The following is a 14,095-nucleotide window of genomic DNA, read 5'->3' on the forward strand; positions in this document are numbered from 1 at the left end:
CCCCCCGGCCCCCTCTTATCAAGACCTGTTCCTGCGAGTCCGAGGAGCCTTTATCGGACGAGTGGCTCTGAAAATGTCCCCGTTAGAGACGAGTGCTGTTTGCTGTTTGATGTTTTCTTTCCTCCGCTTGCTTCCGCACCGATTGTAATCTATCCCGGCTGAAAGAAAGGGGGGAAAGAAGAAGGAGAAGAGAAGAGAAGAAAGCAAAGCACAACTTGAAATGGAGCCGTTCATCACAGTGAACAACATACCAGAAGGAGGAGAAGAGGAGGAGAAGAGGAAGATGCTTCGGGGGGTAAAGAGAACAGAGGAGAAAAAGGAAAGTCTTTGCTCCCCAGCTCTCCTCGCGGGGATGTGACATTTAAAAGGGAGGTGTCTCGTCTTCAGCCTAATTAACATTCCACGATGTGCCAGCTGGAGATGGACACCCGGCCAATGACCCCCCCCCCCCCCCCCCCCCCCCCACACCCTCCACCCCCCACCCAGTCCTTTGCTTCCCCTCAATGTAATCGACCCGAGGTCTTTACTGTGTGACGATGTCCGCTCAGATGTTCCACTGCGGTCAGTCCATTCGCCACTGCCAGAAAAAGGTGTCGAGGCAGCGGTTGCTACGGAGACGGTGTCAGGGCCCCCCCCCACCCCCCCCCACCCCCCCCCCCCACCCCCCCCCCACCCCCCCCCCACCCCCCCCCCCCCCCCCCCCCACCCACCCACCCTCCGGGGCACCGCAGATCTAACTACAAGAATCTGTCGTGCTCGGTGCACTTTCTTCGCCTGGTCGGTTTTCCGGTCCTTTGACAAATGTCAGAGAAATTTGTCACGGCCCCGCAGCCTGATCCCAGTACAGCAATGCATGCTGGGATATCGTTGTACATTCACACAGTTAATAAAAACCCGTCTGTTTGGGTGACGTCTCTGGTGTGGCGCTCGGTTAGCTCCGGTCAGCACTGTTACAGTTCTTGGCGCTGTTTGCACCGCCGGGCTCAAACATCGGCCGCGTGGCAGGCAGGAAATCGCCTCTGTTTTGGGGGTGTGGCCGCTACGGTGGTGGGCCAATCACACGCTGCATTACATGGAAGAACGCTTGAGGCGATTGGCTGAGAGAGGGGGAAAAAAAACAGAGACCATCTAGATCTGGGGGACAAAAGGGATCCACTGCAGGTACCGGACCACTGCTACCCCTGGGTTATTTAGTCGGGTCGGGTGTCGGCACTTTCCACCTAATCTTTACCGTCAAATACGCTGAGACGTGAAAAAGGGCTGCGAACCCTCTTTTTTTTAAAAACAGATTGATAGCAAAAGGCCGGCACATCCCGTGTCCACGCCAATGAATTATCCGACAGAATTCAAACGAATAGTTCTGTAAACCCGGTAGCTCCCCGCCGGAGGGTCTTTTTATTGCTGCGTAATGCTTCTGAGGAAGAGCCTGGTGCTCCAAGCGTTGCAAATAGAGGGACTTACGTAAGACAATTTAATATTTCGCTTCGTTCGGTGCCCGTAGGGTAGAACTTGTGATGCACACATTAGCGCCAGCTGTGACCTTTTTGGACCTCGACTAAACGATACGAAGCCGTGCAGCAGATTCCACTCCGTCCGGCTGCTTATCGGCGACGGTTGAGCTTGTGGCGTCGACGGCTTGCTGTGCCGGGTCGAATCTCCGAGTCCGGGAACAACAATGGGCGATGAAAAAGAGCTCGGGGGCTCGGGGAATTTGGTGGGGGGGGGGGGATGGGGGGGTTGTCACTGTGAAAGATAGACACCACACAGAAGCCGAGGCCGGACCCGAAAAGTGGAGCAGCTCTCAGAAGGACAGCGGAGAGACAAAGGGTCGAGATGGCAAAATGGCCTTTTTTTCTTTTCTCTTCTTATTTTTTTTTCTAGACGTCTGCGGCGCCGAGATCAGCGGCCTGTGCAGATCTTTTGAAAGAGCGGATCAGCGGTCTCTAATAAGCATGAATGCTCTTTTTTTTTTTTTTTTGATGCCTGGATCCTCGGGTTGTCGGTTCTAAGCGAAACTCCAATTTGGTTGGCGCGCCTCCGTGCGTTCGCGCCCCCTCGATGGCGGCGGAGTCGTCCCCCCCCCCCCCCCCCCCCGCCGGTCGTAAAAAAAAAAATTCCAGTGACATTTCGCCGTCTTTTGATGTCCTCGATTGCGCGTCCTCCACCTCGACTGAAACGCGGAGTCTCTGCGGACCGCCTCGCGCTGATCAGTTCCTCGGCCCATCTGTCTGCCGGGCTTTGTTCACGAACCCCTCGCAACAGGAGTCTTCATTAAAGACCCCCCCCCCCACCTCCCCACCTCCCCACCTCCCCAAGCGTGGGCAAAGTTAATGAGAAGATTCGATGGCACCCTCAACGTCCTCGACTCCCATCCCCTTCATGCCGGCCGTCGCCTGCCTCCCCCGTCAGCTCTGACTCACAAGTACAGTTGAAGGGTGGCGAGCCCTGACCTCCACTCCCACTCCGAACCCCCCAGTCGGCTTCCAGAAGCAGATCGACAGCAGAGTCCTTCTATTTCTGAACAGACCATCTTGATTCTTTTTTTCTTTTTCTCTGTCTTGGTTTGGTCGGTGATGAATCCACATCGAGAACGTTGGATGTGTTTTGGGACTTGTTGACCAGATCCTGATGCATTTGTTGAATCAATCAATCAATCAATCAATCAATCAATCAATCAATCAATGTAGTTACTAGGTGACGACCTAATAGCCATACCTTTTAAATATTTGGTTATTTCTGAGTGAAATGGTGTTTTCAGCCCTTTTCTTGGCAATAAATGCTTAAATTGATATAAGTGTATCTGAGCTATTGCTTCATGTTGCTTTAAACATACAGAAATGAGAGAGACACATAGAGACAGAGGCAGAGAGACAAAGAGGCAGAGAGACAGACTGAAAGAGAGACAAAGACACATAGAGACAGACTGACAGAGACAAAGAGGCAGAGAGACAGACTGAATGAGAGACAAGGAGACAGAGAGACAGACTGAAAGAGAGACAAAGACACATAGAGACAGACTGACAGAGACAAAGAGGCAGAGAGACAGACTGAATGAGAGACAAGGAGACAGAGAGACAGACTGAAAGAGACAAAGACACATAGAGACAGACTGACAGAGACAAAGAGGCAGAGAGACAGACTGAAAGAGAGACAAAGACACATAGAGACAGACTGACAGAGACAAAGAGGCAGAGAGACAGACTGAATGAGAGACAAAGAGACAGAGAGACAGACTGAAAGAGAGACAAAGACACATAGAGACAGACTGACAGAGACAAAGAGGCAGAGAGACAGACTGAATGAGAGACAAAGAGACAGAGAGACAGACTGAAAGAGACAAAGACACATAGAGACAGACTGACAGAGACAAAGAGACAGACTGAATGAGAGACAAAGAGACAGACTGAAAGAGAGACAGAGAGACAGACTGAATGAGAGACAGAGAGACAGACTGAAAGAGAGACAAAGAGACAGAGAGACAGACTGAATGAGAGACAAAGAGGCAGAGAGACAGACTGAAAGAGAGACAGAGAGACAGACTGAATGAGAGACAAAGAGGCAGAGAGACAGACTGAAAGAGAGACAAAGAGGCAGAGAGACAGAGGCAGAGAGACAAAGAGGCAGAGAGACAGAGAGGCAGAGAGACAGAGAGACAGACTGAAAGATAGGCAGAGAGGCAGACTGACAGAGAGACAGAGAGACAAAGAGGCAGACTGAATGAGAGACAAAGAGGCAGAGAGACAGAGGCAGAGAGACAAAGAGGCAGAGAGACAGAGAGACAGAGGCAGAGAGACAAAGAGACAAAGAGGCAGAGAGACAGAGAGACAGACTGAAAGAGAGACAAAGAGGCAGAGAGACAGAGGCAGAGAGACAAAGAGGCAGAGAGACAGAGAGACAGACTGAAAGATAGGCAGAGAGGCAGACTGACAGAGAGACAGAGAGACAAAGAGACAAAGAAGCAGAGCGACAGAGAGAGGAGGTTTGAGACGGGGACGTCTCACTCCGGGACTAATAAAGTATAATGAATAAAGTGCTTGTTGTAGAACCTTTAACTCCGGACCGCATCAATACCAACAGGTGTTGACTAATTTAGAACTGGTTTCCCTTTTAGAACCGGGTTTCTGGGGGGGTATCCCTACTGGTGTCACATCGACTTTCGGTGTGTTCATAATCACTACTGGAAGATGAAGGGATCGGGATTTTTGCATGAAGATAATTCTAAAATTGTAGATTCTTATTGTCCAATATTTGGGGCGACTTGAGCACCGACTCCCCCGGACCGGTAATGAGAAACGCTCCTCGCTCCAGTGGCTCTCGACTCATCTTCATGGGCACAGTGGAGCCGTTGTGCTTTGTAGCCCGAGCTCGGGGGTCCTGGCTCGGCTCGCCGTCCCGCCGAAGCCTGCATGCAAATGACCTCCTGCGACCAAGACGTTGTTATTGTTATTCAGCGCCGCAGGTAGCCGGCAGGCCGGCGTCCTACAGACGACCCCCACCTCTCTTCCCTCTCCCGTAAAGAGTGTTGGGATAAGTGTGCGATTCATTCTGCTTCGTACGCCGCATCTTGGAGCCGCCTTGCGTTCTCCAAGTAGCGCTTTACGCTTCGGAGCCGTCTCCAGGCCGTTGGTTTCGGGGCACAGTTCACCTTTTGGTATGCGAATAAGAAGTTGAAGCTCAAAAAAAAAAAAAAGAGGTTGAATTAATTTTAAGTTTCCACGTATTACATCTGCTTCCAGTTTGTCCTACAGGGAGAAATCTAATCCTTTTACATTGTTGGATGTCATCGCTTGACGTGACGTTCAGGTCCTTGGTTTTGATTTGATTTTTTTTTTTTACTCGTTTGCTGCAACAATGCGGAGACTGCGCATGAATTTAATTTGAATCTTTTCAGCCATGTTGAGTAAGTATTAACAGCTTAAAGGCATGTTTGTTATGACGAGAGCTGCATACAATTATGGCTGTGCACCTGAATCTAATCTGTATTTACATTTCTCTATACAAAGTCCAGTTGGAAGTGTCTTAAACTTGCATTCTCTCTCCTGACCAACAGGAGGCGACTCCTCTGGTTGTATAGAAGTCTATGCTTCATGTGTTAAAGCTGCATTCTCTCTCCTGACCACCAGGGGGCGACTCCTCTGGTTGTATAGAAGTCTATGCTTCATGTGTTAAAGCTGCATTCTCTCTCCTGACCACCAGGGGGCGACTCCTCTGGTTGTATAGAAGTCTATGCTTCATGTGTTAAAGCTGAATTCTCTCTCCTGACCACCAGGGGCGACTCCTCTGGTTGTATAGAAGTCTATGCTTCATGTGTTAAAGCTGCATTCTCTCTCCTGACCACCAGGGGGCGACTCCTCTGGTTGTATAGAAGTCTATGCTTCATGTGTTAAAGCTGAATTCTCTCTCCTGACCACCAGGGGTGACTCCTCTGGTTGTATAGAAGTCTATGCTTCATGTGTTAAAGCTGAATTCTCTCTACGGACCACCAGGGGGTGACTCCTCTGGTTGTATAGAAGTCTATGCTTCATGTGTTAAAGCTGAGTTCTCTCTCCTGACCACCAGGGGGCGACTCCTCTGGTTGTATAGAAGTCTATGCTTCATGTGTTAAAGCTGCGTTCTCTCTCCTGACCACCAGGGGGCGACTCCTCTGGTTGTATAGAAGTCTATGCTTCATGTGTTAAAGCTGCGTTCTCTCTCCTGACCACCAGGGGGCGACTCCTCTGGTTGTATAGAAGTCTATGCTTCATGTGTTAAAGCTGCATTCTCTCTCCTGACCACCAGGGGGCGACTCCTCTGGTTGTATAGAAGTCCATGCGTCATGTGTTAAAGCTGAGTTCTCTCTCCTGACCACCAGGGGGCGACTCCTCTGGTTGTATAGAAGTCTATGCTTCATGTGTTAAAGCTGCGTTCTCTCTCCTGACCACCAGGGGGCGACTCCTCTGGTTGTATAGAAGTCCATGCTTCATGTGTTAAAGCTGCGTTCTCTCCCCTGACCACCAGGGGGCGCCTCCTCTGGTTGTATAGAAGTCTATATAAATGACTTCTCTTGATGTATGTCCCTCCGACTCCTTCGCCCCCCCCCTGGCTTTTTTTAAGTCTTCTAGTCTGAGATAACTCTGACATCTTCCGGCTCCTCCTTCATCTTCTGCCCTTTTTTTAATGCTTCGTTCTTACGACAAAGCTGCCGGCAGATGTTTTCACACAATTTTTTTGGAGCAAATGTATATTGCTTCGCAGATTGTGTGAGTCTGTTCTGTCTTACACGATAATAATATATTTTAGCGAGCTTTTTAACGTTAAATAGCACGATATAATATGTATATTGGGGGGCAGAGAGGGTTCGCGGGGCAAATCCAGGTGAAGGCTTCATTCCCAGGTGACGGAGGCCTGAGAGCTTTTTCCTGTTTTCCTCTTTCTTCTTCTCTCCTCCTCCAGAACTCACTAACTCTGTGTGTGTGTGTGTGTGTGTGTGTGTGTGTGTGTGTGTGTGTGTGTGTGTGTGTGTGTGTGTGTGTGTGTGTGTGTGTGTGTGTGTGTGTGTGTGAGTGAACCAACGTCGTCTGGGATTCCATCGTGTAAATATGGGAGCAGAATCTCGGAGGCGCAATTCCATTTGATCTCATTTTGAGTGTTTTGAAAGCGTGTTTTTCTTCTTTTTTTTGGGGTTCTTTTTTTGCGACGGCATTCTGTCGCCGCTTGACATCAACACCTATTTGAAAAGTCTAGAAATATAATCGGGAGGTATTTTAAAAAAGCTATCGTTCACTTTTTTTCACTTTTGTTCCTCCTGTTTTATTGCGACGTCGGCTCCGAAATGTCCTTCGAGATATGAAACGCAGCGACGGGACAAATAATGTGTTTTTTTTCTTCTTTTTTTTAAATGGAGAACAATGGAATCAGTGAGGGGGCCCGTTAACAAACTAAGCCTCTAAAGAAACATGGGGGGGGGGGGGGCAAGTCTCATTGAATGTGTTACGTGACTCATGCATTTGGCACAGGGGGGACGGTGTGTGTGTGTGTGTGTGTGTGTGTGTGTGTGTGTGTGTGTGGTATTATTATTTATTCACCGCCTGGTGCAAACAGTTAGTCAACGATGATGTCATTAATCAGAGATGAAGGGCTGAGGCGTCCTGAATTAAAGCTGTTGAACATGTTCTCCTTCTTATGTTCTCCTTCTTATACCTCCATGTTCTCCCTCCATGTTCTCCTTCTTATACCTCCATGTTCTCCCTCCATGTTCTCCTTCTTATACCTCCATGTTCTCCTTCTTATGTTCTCCTTCTTATACCTCCATGTTCTCCTTCTTATGTTCTCATTCTTATACCTCCATGTTCTCCCTCCATGTTCTCCTTCTTATACCTCCATGTTCTCCCTCTATGTTCTCCTTCTTATACCTCCATGTTCTCCTTCTTATACCTCCATGTTCTCCCTCCATGTTCTCCTTCTTATACCTCCATGTTCTCCTTCTTATACCTCCATGTTCTCCCTCCATGTTCTCCTTCTTATACCTCCATGTTCTCCCTCCATGTTCTCCTTCTTATACCTCCATGTTCTCCTTCTTATACCTCCATGTTCTCCCTCCATGTTCTCCTTCTTATACCTCCATGTTCTCCTTCTTATACCTCCATGTTCTCCTTCTTATACCTCCATGTTCTCCCTCCATGTTCTCCTTCTTATACCTCCATGTTCTCCTTCTTATACCTCCATGTTCTCCTTCTTATACCTCCATGTTCTCCTTCTTATACCTCCATGTTCTCCCTCCATGTTCTCCTTCTTATACCTCCATGTTCTCCTTCTTATACCTCCATGTTCTCCTTCTTATACCTCCATGTTCTCCCTCCATGTTCTCCTTCTTATACCTCCATGTTCTCCTTCTTATACCTCCATGTTCTCCCTCCATGTTCTCCCTCCATGTTCTCCTTCTTATACCTCCATGTTCTCCTTCTTATACCTCCATGTTCTCCTTCTTATACCTCCATGTTCTCCAGCGCTTCCAGGACACGTGACAATTCAGAGTCCTTTCTTTAAATATGCAAGTTACGAAACAACAACAACAACAACAACAACAACAACAACAACAACAAAAGCCTTCCTGCTAACCGTCTCCTCGAGGTGAGCTCCACCGAACAGGGAATGTGTAAACGGAAGCAAACAGAAGTGTGTTTTTTTTTCTTTCTTTCTCCATCTGCTTTTGTAAAAGATATATTTCAGTTCAAAGAGGAATAAAGAGTCGAGGAGGAGAAGCACTCTGAAGGAACACACACACACACACACACACACACACATCCCAGAGACACCCAGGTGAGGGGAGAGAATGCCACCCTACAGGAAATGTCACTGTGGGGAGATGCAGCATGTTGGAATGCGGCCCTTCCGCAAACCCCCATTTAAAAAAAAAAAAAAGCAGCGATAGGAACAACCGCTTCTCTCTCGGATAAGAAACGTTTGGAATCAAACTCTTTGCTCTTTCAACCTGACGTAAGTAGGTAATTATTAGTAGTTTCTGTCTTTAACGCTCCACACATGCTGAGAACTTCAGGGCCGTACACAGGAAAGTAAAATAAACTGCTCACCTGTTTTTAGAGCGACTTCCAGGTAGACGAGGCGACTCCACTTAAAGGCTCATTTTATGGCCGCTTTTGGAGAGGCGGCACATCCACGGCACCGGGAGCTCATTATCTCGCCATCCAGGGGGGGGTCATCAGAGGAGAGGACGGGAGCAGGCGTGAGAGGGAAAGACACGGTGGATGTATTCCTGGATCACCTGTCTGCTCACCTGCTCGCCTGTCTGCTCGCCTGTCTGCTCACCTGATCACCTGTCTGCTCGCCTGTCTGATTGCCTGTCTGCTCACCTGTCTGCTCACCTGTCTGCTCACCTGTCTGCTCACCTGTCTGATCACCTGTCTGATCGCCTGTCTGATCACCTGATCACCTGTCTGATCACCTGTCTGCTCACCTGTCTGCTCACCTGTCTGATCACCTGTCTGCTCACCTGTCTGCTCGCCTGTCTGCTCGCCTGTCTGCTCGCCTGTCTGCTCACCTGTCTGCTCACCTGTCTGCTCACCTGTCTGCTCGCCTGTCTGATCGCCTGTCTGATCACCTGATCACCTGTCTGCTCACCTGTCTGATCACCTGTCTGATCACCTGTCTGATCACCTGTCTGATCACCTGTCTGCTCACCTGTCTGCTCACCTGTCTGCTGCTTAAACAAATCAAAAATGTGTAACCTTTCACAAGATACCGTCGTATGAGGATACGTTGAAACAGGTGCGACACCTGTTCTCTACGCGGTGTGAATGGACTCTCATCCCATCGACCCACACAGCGTCTGGCAGCCTGCCTGAGGTCGACAGGTGTAGAGCCTGAGCTGCTGTACGACGTGTTATTGAGTTTCCTTTGAGCAAAAACACTGAGGGAACTTGAACCCTAAAGCAGTGTCTATGTCTGGGGCTTTTATTGTGAAAGTCCACGTGTCCCAAAAGAAACCTTGCACCAGCTGATGAGCACGATTACAAGAAAGCCTTAATTAAACCTAACGGGACCTCGTAGCGTCAAAGATCTGTAATTAGTCTCTCTGAAGGGGAGCACGTCTCCTTCCTGTATTTCGTGCATTCTTTTTTGTGAGAGAACTACAACAAACACTTTAAATGCAGCACAAGGCTAAAGCACGCCGCCTTCAAAAGGGACAAAACTAAAGGTTCAGGTTCCAGTCTGTTCTGGCTCCTCCAGGACCAGTCGTTCGTTCAGTGCCTTGCTCAACGGGCTATGTCGACGTTCATTCATCCGACCTGATGCGTCACTCTCCACGGGGGGGGGGGGGGGGGAGTGAGGACGGGAAGGTGATAAGATGTTGAAACAATAGCAGTCTTTGTTTGACTGTCTCGGTGACACACACACACACACACACACACACACACACACACGTAAATATGTGAGCCGAAGGTGTTTCTGAGAAAAGGGCCCTAATAAAGACACCGGGAGTGTCAGTGCGGCGTGCAGCCTCTCCGGGGGTTGATTTACGAGCGTGCCGCCGGGGCCATTACATTACGGGGCCCCCGGTCCTCAATAAGACCCCCCCCCCCCCCCCCCCCTCTCCCCCTTCCGCCTCCGATGAAACACTTGCGAGTGCAAGTGTTTTTAGTTTGAGTGGAACATCGCGGTTAAAGGATTGGGAGTGCGAGCAGAACCTAATCGTGTTGTCTGCTCCGCCGCTGTAGCTCATCCGTTAGGCGGACGCAGGTTTTTTTTTTTTCGAGGCCTTTTTTTCCCCGAGTTTGCCGAGCACGTTCTCCCCAAGGAAAGATTGCTCGGAGATTGTTTGCGCCTTCGTGGAAATGTTCACATTTTTAGACAATATTATGCGTCCGTTTTAAGCCAAACAAACGGCCTCCATGTATTCCAGAACAAGAAAGGAAGGACGAGTCGGGGTCGCGTTCACTTAGGGGCTGAGGGAGGAGGAGGGAGGAGGTAGGAGGAGGGAGGAGGGAGGAGGGAGGAGGGAGGAGGTAGGAGGAGGAGGTAGGAAGCAGCCTCGGGCTTAGGGAAGGAGGAAGGAGAGAAAGCAGGTAGAGGCCGACTCGTCTCTGGCGACCGGATGCAGTAACGTTACAGCCTCTCCAGTCTGAGGCTCCCGTCCCCCCTCAGGCGTGCGAGGCTATCCACGTGGGATTTCGGGGGAGACGGACGTGTTTTGAGAAAAAACGAGGACGACTTGAAATGAAGCGACTCGATCGATTTTCCACCACGAACGCGACCCTTTTTATTACGCTGGAGGTCGTTCGGGGACACGGATTGATTCTGATTACCAACTCATTTACTTTTTTTTATTTTTTTTAGAGCAATTATCGCGTCCTGAACGACACATTGAGTACTTTATGTATTTTAGTTTGCAGCTCTAGCTTTCAGCTCGAGGAACTCACTTTCGTGGAGCTTTAGCTCTGATGTGCGTTCTTATTAGTTTTTATCTCCAAAGGGGCCGCGGGGGGAGATTAGGTTGCAACTCCCCCCCCCCCACCCCCCCCACCCCCCCCCCCCCCACCCAAAACGCTTGTGTTCATCACACACATTACATGAAGGCTGGAGAGCAGCGGGCCTTATCGCGTCGTGTTCTCCAGATAGCGCCGGCTAACGAGACACAAATGTGCGACTGGGGGGGGGAGGGGGGTTGTCTCAAGTGAGTGTCTTCTTCAGTTAGCCGAGTTCTCGTTGTCGCTTTCCTTTTCCGCGCAGGTGCATTGTTGTTCTGAGAGAGAGAGAGAGAGAGAGAGAGAGAGAGAGAGGCCCGCGGACAATTGAGCAATTTACCGGACGTTTTTTTAACGTAATGCGTCTGTAAAAAAAAGCTTTTGATTGAATTCTTGTTTATCGGAGAGATGAGAGGTTCCTAATCTTTCTCTTTTCTTTCTCACGCTTCAAATCTATTACATTATCCTCCTTTTTTTTTTTTTTTACTAAAAAAGGCTGCAATTAATCTAATTAGTGATCAATCAGCCCGCCTCCTCCGTGCTAATGGAGGATGTGACAGGCCTGGACCGTGCATTATTAATACCTCCGTTCTTGGAGTCCAGGGCCCGAGGGGGAGGGGGGGGGGGCCTTTTTGTGCCATATTTGCTCATATCCTTAAACGTGTGATCGGTAAATAAAAAGCTTGTGTTTGCGTGTTGTGTGTCCAGCAGGTTGTTTATGAGCTCACGGCTTCTCTCAGTCCTGAATGAACGAAGCTGCCTTCAAGTGCCGTTGGAAATGTCAAGATCATAAATTATTTTATTTTTTTAAACGCTCTTGACAGAAAACAATAATTGTGCAATATAATGCCTACTTGTGCTACATTAAGGGGGGGGGGGGGGGTTCAACTTCACAACATGACACAACACAAATGGGCCGTTTAAGTGACAGTTCCACATCGCCACACACACACACACACACACACACACACACACACACACACCGGCAGCTAATCGCCGCATCGGCTGATTTGGTGTGAGCTTCAGAATCCATATCAAGAAGCTGTGTGTGTGTGTGTGTGTGTGTGTGTGTGTGTGGAAGGGGGACATTTTTATTAAGAGTGTGTTATTGATTTCGTCCCCGTCTTGACGGTGATGATTGTCAACTGATGAGTGTGTTTGTGCGTCATGGAGCCGGATCCTTTCCAACAGAGGTGACATCACTCTCTTTACCGTACGCCTTTTACCCGCCGGTTAAGTCACCGTACGCCTAATTCTGCAGGCCTGGGAGAGGGGGGGCGGGGGGGGGGGGGGGGTCGTTAATAATTTACGGGCCTGCGGTGGCTTTATGGAGCCGCGGTGGTGTTGAGCTCACAGCAGCTGCAGTCAGCGGCCTCATGCAGCTTGCGGGGGGCTTTGAGTGAGTCAGCGAGCTGGACGTCCTCCATCTGTGGGAGGCGGCCACAGGCCACGCCCCCAAAAAAAATCCTCATTTGGGTACCAGGAGGCTGTACGGGTTTTATGTGTGGAGTGTGTGTGTGTGTGTGTGTGTGTGTGTGTGTGAGAGGTGAGTAACGACAGAGCGCCGTGCTGCACGAACGAGTCTCTGGAGACGAGCTTCAGGCAGATGGGAGTTTTTTAAGAAGAGTTTTGGGGTGTAAAAAAAGTCACAAGCAAACATGACGGATGGTTGTGTCGCCTGAGAAAGAATGTTGTTACCAAGACGACTGTGAGCGAATACGTAGGTTAAGATCGTATGAAGCTGTGTGAAGCATAGACTTCTATACAACCAGAGGAGTCGCCCCCTGGTGGTCAGGAGAGAGAATGCAGCTTTAACACATGAAGCGTAGACTTCTATACAACCAGAGGAGTCGCCCCCTGGTGGTCAGGAGAGAGAATGCAGCTTTAACACATGAAGCGTAGACTTCTATACAACCAGAGGAGTCGCCCCCTGGTGGTCAGGAGAGAGAATGCAGCTTTAACACATGAAGCATAGACTTCTATACAACCAGAGGAGTCTACCAAGCTGGTTTTAAAGCTCTTTCTTGTCATTGGTATTCTTCATTGGTATCACGTTTCTGTGTATTTTCAGACACAAACGTGGACACGTTGGCGTATTAATACCAAAGTATTATCATTTTAACTTGATATTCGTGCCGGTAACATCTGGATCTGTTTATGGCCTCTCCGCTCGTGTGAAGAGGAGATCGCACTAAGAGGAGTCGGAGCCTCTACGTGGGGGTCTCTGGGGGTCTCTGGGGGGGCAGCCCGAGGATCTTCAGCCGTGTTTGTTTGTCTGCAGCTGTTCGTCCACGCTCATCTTCTTCTTCTTCTTTCTTTTTAGGAAGCGTGTTGAAGACTGAAGGTTCTTAGAGGGAGAACCTCAAAGGGGGGTTTTCAACCCCTGACGCGCCGCCAACCAACCCAGCCTCCAAGACCCCGCGCGGGGGGCGTGGGGTTGGGGGTGGGGGGGTGGGGGTCACTTCCTGTTTGAAGTGTGAGGGATTGGTGGATCGTTGGAAGAGCCCAAAGAAAACCCGTCTGTAAGTAAAATAATGATTATTTTTTCCTTCTTTTTGCATTGTGTGTTTTTTGAATTGTCTCTTTTGACCTCATTGAGGTATTTGGGGAACACCAGATTTCTGTGGATCAATAACGTATCTGAAAAAACTCGTCGGGCTTTCAACGCCACTCCAGGAGCGCTGCGTATAGATATAGATATATATTTACCTAAGGGAAAAAAACACCACGCGGTACTTTTTTTGGGGTCCTTAGGATGAAATGTAGGAAATAACAACACATTTCCACTTCTATAAATTGGAGATCACTTCCTGTGAGATTAGCCACAATAATGGAGATGGGGGGGGGGGGGGGGGGGGGGGCGCTGCTCATGGCCTTATTCTTATCACACTCCGTACCTGATTGCATGCGCAGGTCCTGATTATCAAGTGCTCTTCCAAAGTGGCAAAAAGACTCTTGGGAGCTTTCAATCACAGCTCGGCGTCACACACACACACACACACACACACACACACACACACACACAGGTAGACACTACAAGTACACACTTTATGTAACGCATAGGGGCTTTTATTTTGGCGGGGGGCTCTAGCTTTGTTCCCTCTGAGCTCCTATGTGCAGCGATTTGGCCGACT

At 49.3% G+C, this 14,095-nt stretch overlaps 1 long non-coding RNA gene across 2 annotated transcripts in view; it reads left to right on the forward strand.

Annotated features, from left to right (window-relative positions):
• The window catches only part of LOC117745897, a 37,722-nt gene extending 24,346 nt beyond the window's left edge, over positions 1-13,376 (forward strand). For both annotated transcript variants that reach the window (XR_004611276.1, XR_004611275.1), the window contains one exon: positions 13,285-13,376. This is a non-coding gene — a long non-coding RNA (uncharacterized LOC117745897). The remainder of the gene's footprint in view (positions 1-13,284) is intronic.
• Positions 13,377-14,095: the final 719 nt, after the last annotated feature.

This window comes from Cyclopterus lumpus, chromosome 16 (genome assembly GCF_009769545.1).
Source record: "Cyclopterus lumpus isolate fCycLum1 chromosome 16, fCycLum1.pri, whole genome shotgun sequence".
NCBI lineage: Eukaryota > Metazoa > Chordata > Actinopteri > Perciformes > Cyclopteridae > Cyclopterus > Cyclopterus lumpus.